Below are 17,763 nucleotides of genomic sequence, written 5' to 3' on the forward strand. Positions count from 1 at the left end.
TACAACACACAGAAGATTAAATAACTCAGCCAATACCTTTGCCATCCTCAATAAAGCAATTGATGAACATGTTCCTTTTGTCCATGACACAATCTTGCAGAATTGAGAGTCCTTGTGGTAAGTCATCCCAGGAGCCCAAATGCCTAACCCACAACTGACTTGAGAGGAAGGACATATAACATTATATATATAGTGAGAGAGAGAGAGAGAGAGAGAGAGAGAGAGAGAGGCTTCCAGGGGACCAGCTCCCAGAGTCTACCCTGGTGATTTTTGCCTGAGTGTGTAACCCAGGTGCCCTAGACCGGAGTCAGGAGAACCAGGTGCCTGCCCCCTTCCCTGGTCCAGGCCTTAAGTCAGCAGTTGGCCGAAACGTTTGCTCCCTCTCGCCTCCGTAATCTTATGCCCAGAACCAGCTTCCTGTCGTTGCTGTCTCTAATATTACTACTGCTTCTCCGGGAATCTTGAAATTCCGCAGTTAAGATAGAGCGGTGGCTGGGAACTTCACCGTCTGAAGACTTGGAGTTGAATTGCAGTGGCAGGACTGTTGTACTTAACGAACATTTATATAACCCTTACCATGTGGCGGGCACTCTCCTAGGTGCTTTACAAATATTGGCTCCTTTAATCCGCGTAACAGCCCTGTGGGGCCGCTTCTATTCATTACCGTCCATAGTTTACTGTTGGGGAAACTGAAGCACAGACAGGTTACGTAACTTGCCTAAGGCCCTATAGCTAATAAATGGCAGGGGTCGGCTTTAACCGAGGTAGGGCTTTCACCTTGTGCTCCGCTGCCTCTCTCTCTCTCTCTCTCTCTCTCTCTCTCTCTCTCTCTCTCTCGGTCGCACTCGCCTGAACCTCAGGTTTATCATCCACAGAATACCAGGTTATTTGAAAATATCTGAATTTGGTCTAACCAGAAATGTAACCGAAGCACAATAATACAAGACTGACACCATAATGATGAGATGTAAAAAGTGCTATGGAAACACGCATAAGGGAACAATTAAATTGGCCCAGGGGTGGCCATCTGGAGGAAAGTGGAAATGACATTTGAAATGACCTTGGACCAGGGAGAAGGTGACACTGGCAAGGGCAAAAACTCAGGGACCTTGACCTTCAGAGCAAGGCGTCCGGTGAGCCCAGGGTTTTCAGGCTGACGTTTGTCACAAATCGAAGTCAAAACCCAGGAATCTCTGAGGGGCAGGAGGAGGAAGCAAGGGAGGTAAAAGATGGACCTAGAATGTCTTTTTTTATGCCAGAAAGTAAGGAAGTGTTCAAAAGAACAATATAGGCAAGCCAGCTTGTAGGGGCTATCAACGGCCAAAGCTGGAACAACTTGACTACCGAAATAATTAAGGACAATGATGAGCTAGAAACCACCGGGGTTGCGGGGGGAGAGATAATTTGTGAGTTAATCCCAAAAATAAATAAATGGAGCGAAGGGAGGGCTCTTGCTTACAGCAGAATCTTGGGCTCCAACTGGTAAATGTGAAGCGTGTGTGGGAGTAGGAAAATCATTTTGCAACTCTCACAGTAAGATGACAGAATCAAGCAGGAATCATCAGTAGCTGCTACAATTCTACAAAGAAAGAGCCGGCTACTCGGATGTTCTTAAAGCGCCTTCCCATATGTTGCTTATTAGTTGCCAGGGGAGGGGGCAGTAATCACACAGTGGAGACCTGGATTGCACCTTGAGCAGGTGGTCAGTGCGGGGCAGATGGACACGGCGTGCCCCCAGATGTGACACCCTGCCAAGGACACGGCGTCACTCTCTTTAGTATGCTGGCGGCGAATGCATCACCCGGCTCTAACTATGAGACACATTCCCAGACAAACTCAAAATCACCAACTTTGTACTTAAAAAGGCCGGGAGCAGACTCCATTGTTCAAAAAGGTCAACATTGTAAAAGGCAAAGATGGCAGTGTTCCCGATCAAAGAAAGCGGAGGAGACCTGACCACGAAAGCCAACACCCAGGTCTACGCTGGATCCAGGGCTGGGGTGGGGGACACTTCTCTGAAGGACATCCTTGGGTCCATTGATAAAACTGGAGTGTGAATGGGTAGATTTGTCCAACGCATAGCTGGTAAACCCAGCAAAGCCCATACCTGCACTGTGGTTCTCTGGGGCGATATCCCTATTATTAGGAAACACACTCTGAAATATTTAGGAGTAAAAGGTCATGATGCATATAACTTATTCTCAAATGAGTGAGAAAAAAATTCATGTGGGTGTTGTGTGTGTTTGTGGTGAGAGAGAGAGAGAGAGAGAGAGAGAGAGAGAGAATCAATGTTAAAGCAAATGAGGTAAAAATGTTCACAGGAAGATTCTAGGTAAAGGACACACAGGTGTGCTAGTTTCGTTGCAGTTTTCCTGTAAGTTTAAAACTACTTTCAAATAAAAAGTTTGTTAAAAATTCAGGAATTTGGACTATTTTTTTAAATATGTTTTTTGTTGATTTTAGAGAGAGAGGAAGAAAGAGAGAGACATCAATGTGTGAATGAAACATGGATCGGCTGCCTCCTGCACACCCCCTGCTGGGGATGGAGCCCACAACCTGGATATGTGCCCCGACCAGAAATTGAACCCATGACCTCTCAGTACATGGGACGATGCTCAGCCAATTGAGCCACACTGGCCAGGGCTGAGCTTTCTCTTGTTTTGGGTTTTCATTACAATGAGGAGAAAAACAAGGAGGCAAAGAGAGAAAATATATAGTTTGGAATTCAGTAATATGCTACTATTCATTTCTCATAATTTCAATGTACTTTGACCTTAGAAGTGAAGGTCATGTGTCTCAAGCAAGTAATTCCCCCTCGGATACACATGCACATGGGGTGTTTAGGAAGATTCACCGCGTGCTAATTTCTGAAGCAGGTTATTTTGCAACCTTATAAAATGAGCTTACTGCCAATTCTGCAGTTCCTTTGTAATTAGGATCAAGATGTAATCATCTGGCTCTGAAATGTGCATACCAGAGGGCCAGGAATCGAAGCTATAATATTTTATGTCTTAAACCTAGGTCTAAGAGTTGAGTTAAAAGATGTTTCAAAACGCCAAAATCATTTCCGTTCTCTACCAGTAGCTGTGTATAAATTCTCCCAGAAAATCATCATTTCTCTGAGTTAATAGAATCTTTGAAGCTAAATCAAGTCAATTTCCATTGTCACATTGTGAAGCTTTTGAACTGAGCTCACTGAATGATCGATCCTATTTGATGGCCACCTTGAGGATGGCTTTGTGGTGAGCCTGAGACAGCCCCCGGCAGCAGCCCTGTGGACCCCAGCCTCCCACCCGCCCCATCCCCTCTCATTACTTAATGAGCAGCTCAAGGCAAATGCCCCCTTACATATGCAGTAGGTACCACAGATATGAAGGCAGTGGAATATCATAGAAAGAACACTAAAATGGAAATGGGAATTTGATTTGGCCACTAGTTAGGGCTGTCTTTAAGCAGACCCCAGTTTCCTCATTTGCACAGAATTCAAATCCTAATATAACCAATCTACACTAATAAAAGAGAAACATGGTAATTGGTGTACGACCGCTACCCTTCCCATTGGCTAATCAGCGAGATATGCAAATTAACTGGCAGCCAAGATGGCAGCCGGCAGCCAGGCAGCTGATGGGAACAGGGAGGCTTGCTTGCTTCAGTGACAGAGGACTCCAACATTCCCCGTTCCCCGCCTGACTTGCCGGCCTCTCAACTGCAACAATAAGTAACTATGTTGCAAATAGAAGCTAAAAAAAAACCCAGAATCCAGCTTTACTCAGCAGGGCTTCAGCCAGCCGGACCGCAACATTGTATCAAATACAGACGATAAACAAAGGCCAGAAACCTGTTTTCAGCAGCCGAGGCCTCAGAGCTAAAGCTGGCCCAGAATAAAAAAAAAAAAAAAGGAAAAAAAGGAGTGGTTGGGAGCTTCAGTCCCAGCCTGAACACAGCCCTCAGCCCCTCACCCAGACTGGCCAGGCACCCCAGTGGGGACCCCCACCCTGATCCAGGACCCCCTTCAGGCCAACCCAGCCAGCCCCACCCATGCACCAGGCTTCTATCCTATATAGTAAAAGGGTAATATGCCTCCCAGCACCGGGATCAGCAGAGCCGCGAGGCCTCCCGGCACTGGGATCAGCGTGACAGGGGGCAGCGCCCAAACCCCCTGATTGCCCTGCAGCTCTCTGTGTGACAGGGGGCGGGGACCCAACCCCCTGACCCCCACGGGCCCTGCTCTGTGCGTGACAGGGGGTGGCGCCGCAACCTCCCCATCGACCCTGCCTTGAGTGTGACAGGGGGCGGTGCCCCAACCCCCGAATCGGCCATACCCTGAGCGTGACTGAGGGGGGGATCGCAACCTCCCAATCTGCCCTGCTCTGTGCATGACAGGGGAAGGCGCCCCAACTCCCCAATCGGCCCTGCTCTGAGCCCGACCAAAGGTTGCACCTAGGGATTGGGCCTGCCCTCTGCCACCCAGGAGCAGGCCTAAGCCAGCAGGGCGTTATCTCCCGAGGGGTCCCAGACTGTGAGAGGGCACAGGCTGGGCTGAGGGACCCCCCGCTTCCCCCAAGTGCACAAATTTTTGTGCACCGGGCCTCTAGTATAAGTATAATGTCCAAGGCATTTGCCAACCTGGAATCTTTTCATTGCACTTAATGTTACCTGACAAAATGGGAGGGGGTATAATGTAGAAGAGCAGTTTTTAGAGACAAATGGGCTTGGGTCTAGTTCTAGTCAGTCTTCTCATCTGTAAAATGCAGATAATAACACTTACACACATTAGCATATTCTTGCAAAAAATTATGGGTCATCTATGTAAAGCAACAAGACCAGTTCCTGGCATTCGTGATGCCATAAATATGTGTTGAGCATCGTCTACGTGCCAGACACTGTTCGTGGCAACGGAGACACAGTGGTGAGCAAGACAGGCATGATTTCAGTTACTATGGCACTTATATTCTCGTGGGAGGAAGCAGAAAATAAATGAGTACCTAAAGAAATGAACATGTTTATTTTAATGATAAATGAAGTTAAGATGCAGGGCGACGTTTTCATTCTAGAACTGGGGGGTGGTCAGGGAAGGCCTTGGTGAGCAAGGGCCTTTGAGCTAGGTCCAGATGACAGGAGGGATCCAGCCATGGAAACATTTGGAAACAGAGGGCAAGTACCAAGGTCATAGGCCAAGAGCGAGCTTGGGAAATTCACAGAATTCCCAGACGTCCCAGAGGAGCTGGAGAAGACAAGCCATCCTGAGGCCAGATCATGCAGGATCTTGTAGGTCTGGAGATGAGCTCAGATTTTATTCCGAGTGGAATGGCAAGCATTTGGAATCTTTTAAACAGGAGGGTGACATACCACTCTGATTAGCGTTTTAAAAGATTGCCCTGCGTGGATACATGGAACAGACTGACAGCTGTCAGGGGGAAGGGAGTTGGGGGAGTAGACAAAAGAAGGTGAAGGGAGTAAGCAACATAGATATACTAGGAGAGAGAGAGAGAGAGAGAGAGAGAGAGAGAGAGAGAGAGAGAAAGAGAGAGAGAGAGAGAGAAATAGCAAATATTATGAGAATAGGACTGATGAGTACTGGACTGAAAATTTAAAACACTGCTTAGAATTAACATCACTATGTAGCTTATCTGACCAATAGAAATGCTTTCCTTCTATTAATGTAATTGTTCCTGTTCCTGTTCTCATAAACACCCCTGCCTTTGTCTCCTACTTGGAACACTATTTGGGTTTCTGCCTCAATGAAGCAGTGCTTCCTGAATAGCTATTTTTTAAAATCTCAAATTAATAATCATTGCTTCTCACTTTGGCCTTTTATTTCTAGGTTAACACATAAAATTTCTATAAGGAAACATAAGAGAAAATCTTGCAATCTTGAGTGCTGGGAGCCGGTCCATCCTTGCTGTTTCAAGGGACCTGGCATATATGGCATACTGTTCTTAATATGTTTGGTCACCTTCTTGGCACTATGTGTTTTAACCAAGGTCACCTCTCTGAGAAAGGTTGTTTCCCCAGGTAGGGATTTTCCCCTGAAGTTAGGGAGGGAATAAAACCTCTTAACCCCTTCCCCAGCAGAAGAACCTGGCTGAAGAACCCAGCTACAGAACCTGGCGACCGAACCTGGCTGGAGAACCTAGTGAGAGAACATGGCTACAGAACCTGGCTGGAGAACCTGGAGAACCTGGCTGGAGAACCTAGCAAGAGAACATGGACACAGAACTTGGCTGGAGATTGTGGCTAGAGATCCTGGCAAGGCTGCTGATCAACTGAACGCTGTCTCCGTGTCATTCCTTCTTCGCCGACTCCGTCCACACCTTTGGGGACCCCTGGACCTGCTGGGGTTGGACCCCAGCAGTTGAGCTAGGCAATAATTTCCTAGATGCAATATAAACAGCATGGATCACAATTTTTTAAATTGATAAAATGCACTTTATCAAAATTTTAAAATTTTGTCTTTCAAATAAACCACTAAGAAAATGAAAAAGCAGCCCAGCCAGAGTAGCTCAGTGGTTGAGCATTGAACTATGAACCAGGAGGTCAGGGTTTGTTTCCCGGTCAGGGCACATGCTCAGGTTGCAGGCTCGATTCCCAGTGTGGGGCATGCAGGAAGCAGCCTATCAATGATTCTCTATCATCATTGATGTTTCTCTCTCTCTCCACCCCCCTTTCTCTCTGAAACCAATATAAATATATTAATTAAAAAAAAGAAAATGAAAAAGCAAGGTACAGACTGGAAGAAAATACTTGCAAAGCATGTATCTGATAAAGGACTTGTATCCTGAATATATAAAAGAACTCTTACAGCTCAATAACAGAAGACAACTCAACTCAAAGGCATAAAAGATCTGAATAGACACTTTGTGCTGAAGAAGATATGCAAATGAAAGACTCCTCAGCAATAAAAAGAAAAGAAACACACCTACTGATATATGCAGCATGAATGGATCTTGAAAGCATTGCACTCAGTGAAAGAAGCCAGATACAAAAGACTCCCATTCATACAAAGGCCTAAAAACAGGAAACTTACAGTGACAAATTCAAAACAAATCAGTTGCCAGGAGCTGGGGTGTGGGGCAGGTGGGCAGGGTGGAGAGTGGGCAGGGAGCACAGATTCACCTCCGAATGGCATAAGGGAGCCTTTGGGGATGATGTACGTGTTCCATTTCATGACTGTGGCCACAGTTACACGAGTGTACATTTGTTCACGTGTTGAATTGAACACTTAAAATTGGTGAATTTGATCACATGTAAATTATGCCTCAATAAAACTTATTTAATAAAAAAAAAAACTGAACATGGTCTCTTGTTGGACAGGACTGGAAATAGAAATCTGAATAGATTTCTGTGCCCTTTGACCACACACCATACATAATCACCATACACAACAGCCGTGTGACATTGGCGATAATAACGGACGATTACAGGTTATGGGGACCAAATTAAATGATGAACGTAAAGCCATTTGAACGGTGCCTGACGTGGAATTCAGTCACCAGCCCAGAGACACTCTCTCAGCCTCCTGTCTTTGCTCTGACTCAGCCACAGCCTTCTCCACAGCCTTCGCTGCTCACTCCACAAGCTTCTGTCAGGGCTTGTTCCCGGGTGGTTTTCCTACAGGGAGAGTTGGCCCTGGGTGTGTCCAGTGCCCCAGATAATTTCATGTTCAGATGTCAAAATTACATTGTGGATTATGGTTGAATCTCGCATGAGTTTGGTTAGTATGAGTCACCCCCACCCCCTATCCCAGGGGTGGGCAACCTTTGTGTGAGTGTGTGCCAAAACCAGCAAAATCTCTTCTGCGTGCCAACCCTGATTTTTTGAGAACATGTTACGCCTACTTGATATCTCTTAAGGTGTACGTATGTGAAGAACCTTGAAGAAATAATAAAATTCATTCGAGTGACAAAAACACAGTATATGATGATGAAAAATACATTTATTTTTAATGTATACATGTACACTGGTAGTCCGACAGAAAGCTTTATGACTCTGTTTGATATTATCAGTGGGACCTTTGCTGCTGCATCACTGATGACAGAGATTTTACATCAGGTTTATATTTCGTGACCTTCAGAGATATGCACGAGCTACTACTTTCATCCGTCAGGCTACTCCTATTACGAGGCTTAACAAAATTCATCACTGAGAACAAAGATTCACAATTGTAAATGGAAGATTATAAGAGAGGGTTTCATGTGCCAGCAAAAGTTACTGGCGTGCCATGTTTGGCACGCGTGCCAGGGGTTGCCCACCCCTGCCCTACCCCATCACCTCCAGGGCACAGATAGGATCATAGGTCTAGACTCGCAAGGCCAAGAACCTCATCCCCTAATGTGAATGAAGGAGGCACAACTGAGTGGGCGCCCCTGGCATCTCTTCTGGACCATCATGCTCTAGTGGTAACTCAAGATGGTGGCAATAAATGCCAGAGGGGAGATCCCCAGTGCTATACTCTCCTGTTTTTTAAAAAAAATAGTTTTGGATACAGGAAGTAGAGTTTACCTTGTTTGGCAGGGAGGCAGGGCGGATAGAGTGAGGGAGGGAATGTGCCAAGGAGGGAGGGAGGGATTAATGAAATACGATTTTATTTTCTTGGAATAGGCATAACTCTAGCTTATTCTGTGTGGCTATTCTGGTTTATAAATGATATTCTCTTTTTTTGTTCTAGGGGGAATTCCTGACCTTGACCTAAAACAGACGTTTTGGTTGAATTCTCATTCCCAGAAAGAGCAAGTAGCAAAGAAACAATAAATTCTTTTCTAATGCTTCCTAGTTATGTCCTTATCCCGGCACAGGCAGAATAGGGTGCTGCAGCAATGAGAGGGAGCTGCTGGTGGCAGGTGTTGATAATACAGACCCAGCTGTAACTGGTAATACAGACCCAACTGTAAGCACACGCGGGTTCCCGGCACACCTATGGCTCGGCCCCAGGTCCAATAGCTGCAAAGGAAGCACTTGCTAGAGAGGAAGGAATTGTGGTCTAAATGTCGGCTAGTGTAATACTAACTCTGCAGCCGGAGACCTGTATAAGTCGATCAGAACAACTCGGTGTGAACCCGTGACCACATTCCTGGATAGTTTCCATGAAAACAAACCAATACCACCACTGAATTTATCTTTGCTCCTTGGACATTGGCTTAATGTCTTCGTTTGACCCTAAATTCATGAATCCAGGAGAAAAGCTGGATTTGGGGATGTATTATTGATGAATTTTTATTTAACCATTATCCCTTTTTGACTGCCTTTCCAATGTATTTCTGTAGCAGAAACAAAATACATTTGAACTCATTTCTTAAAGTTGTAAAATTGGAATCATTTCTGCCTACCTGCTTCACAGGGTTATTGTGAAAATAAATAACGCATTAGAACAGCACGTGTCACATAGTAAGTGCTATGTAAACGGTGGCAATTATTATTTACATGTTCCCACTCGGAGAACGAATCCCTAGATTAAGAACGAGTCAAAATGTTAAATTGGCCAAACTCACCTTAAAGGTGAGTGATTTTTATAGGAAATGTGGCATCAAGATACTTGGGAAGTTAGCCAATGCTGCTATAGTACACATTATCAAGCGAGATCATAGACTCAGAGAATTGGGACCTCGAGGGAAAGACCAACACTTCCCTTTCCTAGCTGCAGAGAAGGGGATCCCAAGAAAGAAGCCACACTAGCAAACCTGCAGTCATGACCAGTAGCCCACAGGCCCTGCCCAGGGTTCCCCAGAACGCTGTGCTGTGGCTAACAAGACGTATTCTTCATAAAGGGCTTCAGAAAAGCTAAACACTCTACCAACCAGAGATAGTGCGAGCACTCTACGTGGACAAGTAAAGTCTGAGCCCGCTCGTCTGTTCCCTCACGGAATGACAGCCAGCGCAAGCAAATCGCCTTGTGATTGGAAAGATAAGAGGACCCAGCTCACCAGACCTCCTGCTATGACCGGCGGACTCCTCCCGGCTATGATGCCTGGGAAACAGGTAACGTGTGCAGCCAACCAAAACACATTTATTTTTTTTTTAATATTTTATTAATTTTTTACAGAGAGGAAGGGAGAGAGATAGAAAGCCAGAAACATCGACGAGAGAGAAACATCGATCAGCTGCCTCCTGCACACTCCCCACTGGGGATGTGTCCGCAACCCAGGAACATGCCCTTGACCGGAATCGAACCTGGGACCTTTCAGTCCGCAGGCCGACGCTCTATCCACTGAGCCAAACCGGTTTCGGCCAAAACACATTGAAAAGGAGCAGAAGCAAGCGATGCTCCACGTTGCAAAGCCGCCCGATATTCAGACGCGCTCTCCTGAGCTGTGTCTAATGCCAGCATCCTTTTTTTTAAAGAGACATATCCGTTTCAGTCAAGGTTTTTATTTCACTTTCCCCATTCCTCACTGCCTGGACGAGAGGAAACACACACACACACACACACACACACACACAAAGAATTAGTAGCTCCATTACTTTTTAATTTAATGCCCTTGATCAGGGCGACAGCAGCGAGATATGAGAGATTTCCGGGAGAACGGTGGTTAGGCCACACTTTCCATGAGCACTGGCTGCCGCAGCTGGCTCTGCAAACGTCCTCTCAAGGTAATGCCTTGCTCCCCATTGTCATTGCAGCTCGGCATCAAATTATTGGAATTCCACACGCATCGACAGCATTCCGAAGGGCCCCTGCCAATTTGTGCAGCTCGCTTAGAGGAGAGCTCCAGGAAGCATTACTCATTTATACGACGCCCGGGCTCCCGCTGTAAATTCAGGGCGCAGGACTGCCTGCAGGTGCGGCCCTCAGCTTAGCTCTCTAATCCTGTAACCCTCTACCCCCAGCTCCTTCCCACAAACATGGGCAATGAATCCCCCGGCTGGTGTCCCAGCTCTGGGAGCTTCTGTTCCTGCAGATGGAGCCGGGGCTGCCCGAGGCGACCTGAAGACAGAGCCAGGTATCTGGCTTCAGACCAGCCTTGGGGTGAGAACCCCCAAAGCACAGCACACAGCGCCCCCTTCCAACATTTCCATACCGCTGCAGTCTGGTTAAAATGCACATCTGTCCACGCTAGTGAGGCGGCTGATAATGGCCCACCTACTGTTGGATGTGGGGCCAGGGGAGAGGGGGGGGGGAGCGGAGCCATTAGCAAGGGAGTTTGGGGAGATTTTATTTTCTTTCTGTTCAGCCATTTCATATAGGAGGAGGACACAAATAAATCCTCCCTCTTCAGATCATGGCAATTTTAATCTATCCCATAAGCATAGCCACTAAAATCTATTAGGAGAAAATGTGGTGGTCAAATGGGAAGGGGAGATTTTTTTTTTTAATGACCTAGGAAAAAGTCTCACACAACATAAATGAAAAAAGAAATGTTGTCTAATCCCAAATCTTTTATATATGTTTTATCTGTGCATGTGAGTATGCATACACATACATATTTAACGGGAAGAAAATACGTTAAAATGAACAGTGATCATTTTGTTTTTATCTTTGTCTATATTTTGTAAAAACAAACAGGTGTTACTTTTATAGCCAGGAAAATAAATGCTGTTTAGAAAGAAAATTTCCATCAAGGGTGTTTTTTAAAAGAAAAGGACTATTTTCAAAAGGTTCACTACACCTCAGCCCATAAAGCCCTCCCCCCATTCTGAAAGTAAGGGGTTCCTCACCGCTGCCCCCTGCTTAGAGAGGCTGCCACAAACACAAGTCGGGGGTCCAGTGAGGAGTTGGTCTAGGAGGACCATCAGTAACCACATCACTCCAGAGAGAGAGAGAGAGAGAGAGAGAGAGAGAGACATTGACCTACTGCACCATTGATTTATGCTTTCATTGGTTGATTCTTGCATGTGCCCTGACCGGGGATCGAACCCACAACCTTGGCGTATCAGGACGATGCTCCAACCAACAGAGTTATCCAGCCAGGGCAAATTCTCTCCTTTGAATTGATCTACCCAGAGAAAATAGCGAAGGCAGAACAGAGGGGAAAGAGGAAGAGGGGGAAAGGATGAGCCACTTGAATGGCTAGGTGCGGACTGCTGAGGAAGAAATGCAGGACTCGATCGCTGGAGCTGCCATGGGCCCTGGATGAGCTTTCGGTTCTAGGGCTCCATGCCAGGCAGATCCATAATTTCTATTTTTCCCGTGAGGTCTTGGCGGTTGTTTGCCTGGGCATCTCGGAGAGAGAAGCATGGCCAAGAATCCTGTTTCCCTCAGCACCGTGGGTATCCTCATAACCATCTACTAATATTTGGGGTCAGATTGTACTTTGATCCTTCTCATCACACGAGACAGGAACTTCAGGCTATCAGAGCCCTGAAAATAGGCAAATAGGTTCCATAGGTCATTTTATTCTCTATTAAGGACACTACCCAAACCAAGGCTACCACCAGCCCATGTGGCATTTTATACAAATTTGAAAAAGCCACCCCTCCCTCAAGTTAACACAGAAGTTATGTTACTTATTTCTCAATAATAACAAATACTAGGGAAAAGGAATTGTGTATAAATTATACAAATAAATGATTGAATAAACAATAATGGAAAATTCAAATGTTTCATTATAATATTAGGAACTTGAGTCACTGGGGCCTAATAATTTGTTGTAAGATAGATACATGTCTTTTCTTGGTAGAAATAATTCTTTTGATAGTTTTAAGGCTTACTTTTTTAAAAAAAATAGCTCATATGTTGTAGAAAGGATCACCCGATTGGTCATCTTTCTTATGGTGTTAAGGACTTTGCGTTGGTTTTAACATATTTAATTTTGAGAGGCCACATTCTTCACTGACCATGGTATTAGATTAATTGTACCTTGGAAGTTTCAAAATAGTTTGAAAATGGATCTGGTACATTATTGTCATAGACATATTGCAACATGTTGGTGAGCGAACACTAGATTGTACAAAGACAACTTTAGGTTGTAGTTCTTTACACATTGATGAATGAGGCATAACGTTCTTTGATTTCAATTGTATTTTTTTCCAGTGTAAACTTTTATCTGTAAAATTAGCCAGTTGGATAGATGGTGCCAATCTTGTAGGCAACATCCAAAGCATCTTAGCCAGGAGCCAAACACGCCTTCTTCTCGCCATCCGGCCTGATCAGGGTGCCGACCTTGGCCGCCGCAGTGTCATAGAGCTTCCTCACCGCCTGTTGGCCCTGGTGCTCCTTGGCCTTGACACCCACAGGGAACACACGTGTGTGATTGTCATCTCTCTTCGCCATGGTGGACGCGGTGGTCAGGGGGAAGGTGATGATGGCACAGTGGGCAGGCCTGTTTCTCCGGCGCGCAGCTCTTCCGGGGATACCTGGCTGCCTTCGGAGCCTTAGTCTTTGGCCTCGGAAGATGGGTGACTGCGGATCTTCTTTTTTGTGTGGCTGTGGACGCCTTTCAGCTCGGCTCTCTTTGCCTTCAAAGCCTTTGCTTTGGCTTCGGCTTTGAGAGGGGCAGGGCTTCCTTCTTCGCTTTCGGCGCCATGTTCATCCAAAGGCCCCATGGACCATTTTTACCCGTTTTGATGGTAATGAGCTCTCTGGATCTGTGCGCCTCCGAGGACCCGGCATCCGGCACCACCAGGAGCTTGTGGGGAAGGCACCTTCTCAGACCTCACCTCGCCATGACTGAGTCAGAGTGTGCGTTTTCCTGAGATCCCTAGGTGCTCTGTTCACACGTGGAAACTTGAGAAATACCGATCGAGGCTGCTGGGAAGGCCATGATGTCTTTCAGCAATGCCAACTGCTCCTTTAAAGATAATAGAGAAGAAAGAGAAACAGATTTTGGATAAGTGGACTGTCTGCGGAAATAACATCTGAAACGGATCTCCCTCCCCTCGCTGGCATTTTCACATTGGGAGAGTTGGAGTCAATGTCAAGTTACTGTGACCTGTGTATCAGCAATAACATCCTTTTGTAGTGGTCATAAATTCATTTTTCTTGAAAGGTTTCTTTAGCCCATTACAGGCTGTCAAGGGAATAATATACTGACTTCTGGTTCCCATCTAATTTTGCTTATCATGCTCATTTTACCTTCATTCCAAATGAGTTCTGAGCAGTGCATTCCCCCCCCTTCCTCCCTCCCCTCCCCACCCCCCAGAGGTGCCACCTCTACCTCCCTCACTTTTAAGCTCCAAGGGCTCTTCCTTTGCCTTTATAACTTGTGTCCTCAGTCCATTCCCTCTTTGAATTACTTATTCCACCTCCGTGATTTTATAAACAAATGTTCACTTATAGTTGGAGTCTTGGCTCTGAATTCTTCCCTAGCCAGAACTCAGGTAAGTACCAAGGCTGCATGCCGCTGCCAGCATTTCCTCGTCTTAAAACAGTAAAGTGGAGAATTTTAGAGGTAGAAGGAACCCTAGAGATCATCTTGCCCAATATTCTTATTTTACAGATTAAAAAAAAAAAAAAACACCCTAAAACTCAGAAATCAAATGAAGAGATCAAAGATGGCAGTGGAGTAGGTATAAGCTGCACTCATTGCCTCTTAGATACAAACTGGAATTGCAAGCAGAAAATAGAGCAACTAACCTGAATAAGCAGCTGAAGACTAGCTGAAGAGAAGTCTCATAGCAAGGATGTACAGATCAAGCCCCCTGGAGGCTGGTAGGAAGGGTGAAAAGGGCTGGCCCTGCTTCCACAGGTGGCCGCTGAGATTCTGGAGGGATAGCTCAGCTGTAAAGGACCCCCTAAGAAGAGTGAGGCCTCAACCACAAGATGGGCTCCCTGGCCCCCTGAGCAGTGCCTCTGAAAGAGAATGTTTCAAAGGCTTGCATGCTCTTGGCTTGTGCTTTAGAACCTATGTTTGTGTTCACATCAGCAGCAGGCAAGGCAGACCCCCTCTAATGACGTCTCAGTAGCAAGATGGCATCTACTCAATCTCCCCATCTCAGATTCAACAGTGATCTTAAATTTTCTGTTCCATAAATGCATTCTCAATATACTCCACCACTCGGCTAACGCAAAAAGAGTAGTTATATAATTTCTTAGATGATATAAAAGTACTGGCAAAATAGATGTTTGCTGCCTGGTTCAATACCGAACGTAAAGAAAACGCACAACAAAAAATATAGAATGCCCTGGAATCTTTTTTGAGGCTCTGTGGCAATCCATTGTGTTCTCTACACGTACCTGTGGTATTGCTCCATCCAATTTTTCTTTAGATTCGGTTTTTGTAAGTAGTCTTCTGAAGATACACACACCCTTTCTTTTGTTTTGCTGTTGACTGGACAACCCCGTTTGTCCAAAGGGTCACATCTGAAATGTTTACTCTTTTGGAAATCCACCAATCTAATAACTCCCCAATGGCTTATGCCAGGAGTTGTATCTAAAATAATCAAATATTTGCATTTCTTATCTTTTTCAAAAGCAGGTTATGCATTGTACCTGCTATAACTCCATTTGATTTTACATTTCATGCCTTACAATGTGTAATATTATCTGTTAGTTGATGTGCCATTATGTAACCCAATTTTGTGTAATCTCCACCAAAGGAAGACAATTCTCATCACTGGACTCAGTTCTTTGGATAAATCCTCCCCTTCCACGCGGCCTTGCCAAACGCTGAACGTGCAGAGCACGTGCTCCAATGTGGCTTCTCTTCACAGCGTCTTTGCCACCTGCATCTCTCCCAGTGAACATTCCCAAATTCAACTTCGACTTTTTAACACTACGGTTAAAGCGCATGTGCCTTCTTTTTATTAGTAATGTGACACATGCTGCCAATTTTTGCTCACAGTTTCATTCTTCAGTTTATTTTTCATCCCCGAGGAATTTGCCACATAGATAAAGCACAGAAATAACGAAGGCACATAAATTTGGGGTTTTTGATCATTAGTAAGAATTTACGAATGAATAATTTCTGAAAATTTTCTACCTATATGGAGGGTGTTAAATTTGATTAAATTTGATGATAGTTAAATTTGTTATATAAAACAGACAAATGTCAACGAGAGTGTTATTAATATTCAAATTCTTCAATATTCAAATTATATAGCCAGGTACCTGGATATATCCAGTTTAATGTGTTTATTTTCTCTTCCACTTTTTCTCAAAATTAACCAGTCATGTTTGGCATAAATATTGATGGTAAATTCCCATCCTAGTCCAGCAGTCTTTGCTGCCCTCATTCTCAAAAAAAAAAAGGGGGGGGGGAAGCATTCATTTTCATTTTCTTCTGTGTTCTGATTTTGAAATTAATTTTAAAAATTCTTTCATAATAGCTGAGCAAAAAAATTAGCATTTTATTTTAGAACCTACATGTATGTAACATACAAAATATATAATTAACTAGCTGCTAAATATTACGTGTTAATATTCTTACTAAAAAGATATCTGTAACAATGACCAATTGCTGTTATGTAATTTCCAGATCATTAGAAGGGGAATTTCTGACTTATGTGCATATAATTTATTTTGTGGATTATTTGTGCATATGTAGAGCGATGGAGAGGGGATTTTAAAAAATTATTTTTGAAATCCTCACCTACCAGCACATCCCTTCGAAAAGCAGTTTCTTGTTCACAAGCAGAAACTCTTTTGGAGACCGCGGGTCTGTTGTTGGCGTTGATGAGTAAAAGCCGAACAAAACGTGTGCAACCTCTTAAGACACTTTGCTGCCATCTGCAGGGAAACTGTGATAAACCTGCACTCGCCCGTCCCCGTGACACGCAGTAGCAATAAGCCTGCAAGCGGGATCAGGAGGGTGCCCTTCCATAAGGGGCATGGGTGCAGGGCCCCAGCGAAACAGTCACCTCCAGCCGTCCGTCTGCTGCCCACGGGAGCCAGCTGGTGCCACTGGACACAGGTCGGTCAGCGTTTGCTCCTCAGACGACAGGAGAGGTGACCTTCTTTAGTGGGGAGGTCTTGTTTTTTAAAACCACAAATCTCAGCGTGGACTCTAGCGGGTTGAGTGTCCACGGGGACAAACAGGCCTTTGGCTGACATGAGAGTCCCTTCAGGGTAAGACGTAACGGGACTTAAAGCTGAAGAGTGAGGCATGTCCATGAGGTCCCAGGGGAGGAGACGGGCCAATGGACCATCTGAGGCTGGAGTTGGCATCCTCTCACAGACACCAAGGGCAACTGTCGTTGCTGGAAGTGGCCGGCAGAGTCCCTGGCTCCCTGGAAGCTTAGCAGCCCCGGGAAATCCCAGGTCCACGGGCCCTGGGCCCCAGTGGGTGTGAGGAGCTGGGGGCCCTGGCGGGGAGGGGAGAGGCAGAGATGGGCGGGAAGACTAGGGCCTGGGTTTGGTCCCGAGAGGCAGGAAACAGGGCGGGGTGCACGCAGCCCCCTCCGCAGGGTTGCTTTTGAAGGTGCTGGGGAGAAAAGGCCCGCAGGGGTGCAGGAAAGCCCAGACTGTTCTGTGTGAGGCTGGCCTGTCCGCTTGGCCTGGTCCCTGGGCCTTCAGACCAATCCCCTCCTCTTAGGGCCCGTCACCAGGGGCCCTTGTCACCCATTCTAGAAGCTTCTGTGGCCAGTTTCTCGAGCTCCTGCTTTCTGAGAGACCGCTGCTTGCCTAAAGCTCCCGGGGCCCTGGGAGAGGCAAGGACCTAGGAGACAAAGCAGACGTTTCCCAGGATGCTGTGAGCACCGAGGGGGAAGAGGGCACGGAGCCCACCCTGCAAAGCCCTGACCTGCCCCTCAGGCCACGGGGCCTGGAGTTCCCATAGCGATGGTAACCAGGCTAAGATGCTAATCTGAAGCTGCTGCCTCTTCCAGCTGCTCAATACGACAGTGATGGGGGAGAGGAGTTTGGGGGTGGGGGGGAGTCCCAAGGTGAATGTG

At 45.9% G+C, this 17,763-nt stretch overlaps 1 long non-coding RNA gene across 1 annotated transcript in view; it reads right to left on the reverse strand.

The window, feature by feature from the left end:
* Nucleotides 1–12,655: 12,655 nt before the first annotated feature.
* Nucleotides 12,656–17,763, reverse strand: part of LOC107181885 — a 13,881-nt gene continuing 8,773 nt past the window's right edge. Inside the window, exon 2 of the long non-coding RNA XR_001512595.1 lies at nucleotides 12,656–13,724. This is a non-coding gene — a long non-coding RNA (uncharacterized LOC107181885). The remainder of the gene's footprint in view (nucleotides 13,725–17,763) is intronic.

Source organism: Myotis davidii, unplaced genomic scaffold (assembly GCF_000327345.1).
Source record: "Myotis davidii unplaced genomic scaffold, ASM32734v1 scaffold94, whole genome shotgun sequence".
In the NCBI taxonomy this organism is placed as follows: domain Eukaryota; kingdom Metazoa; phylum Chordata; class Mammalia; order Chiroptera; family Vespertilionidae; genus Myotis; species Myotis davidii.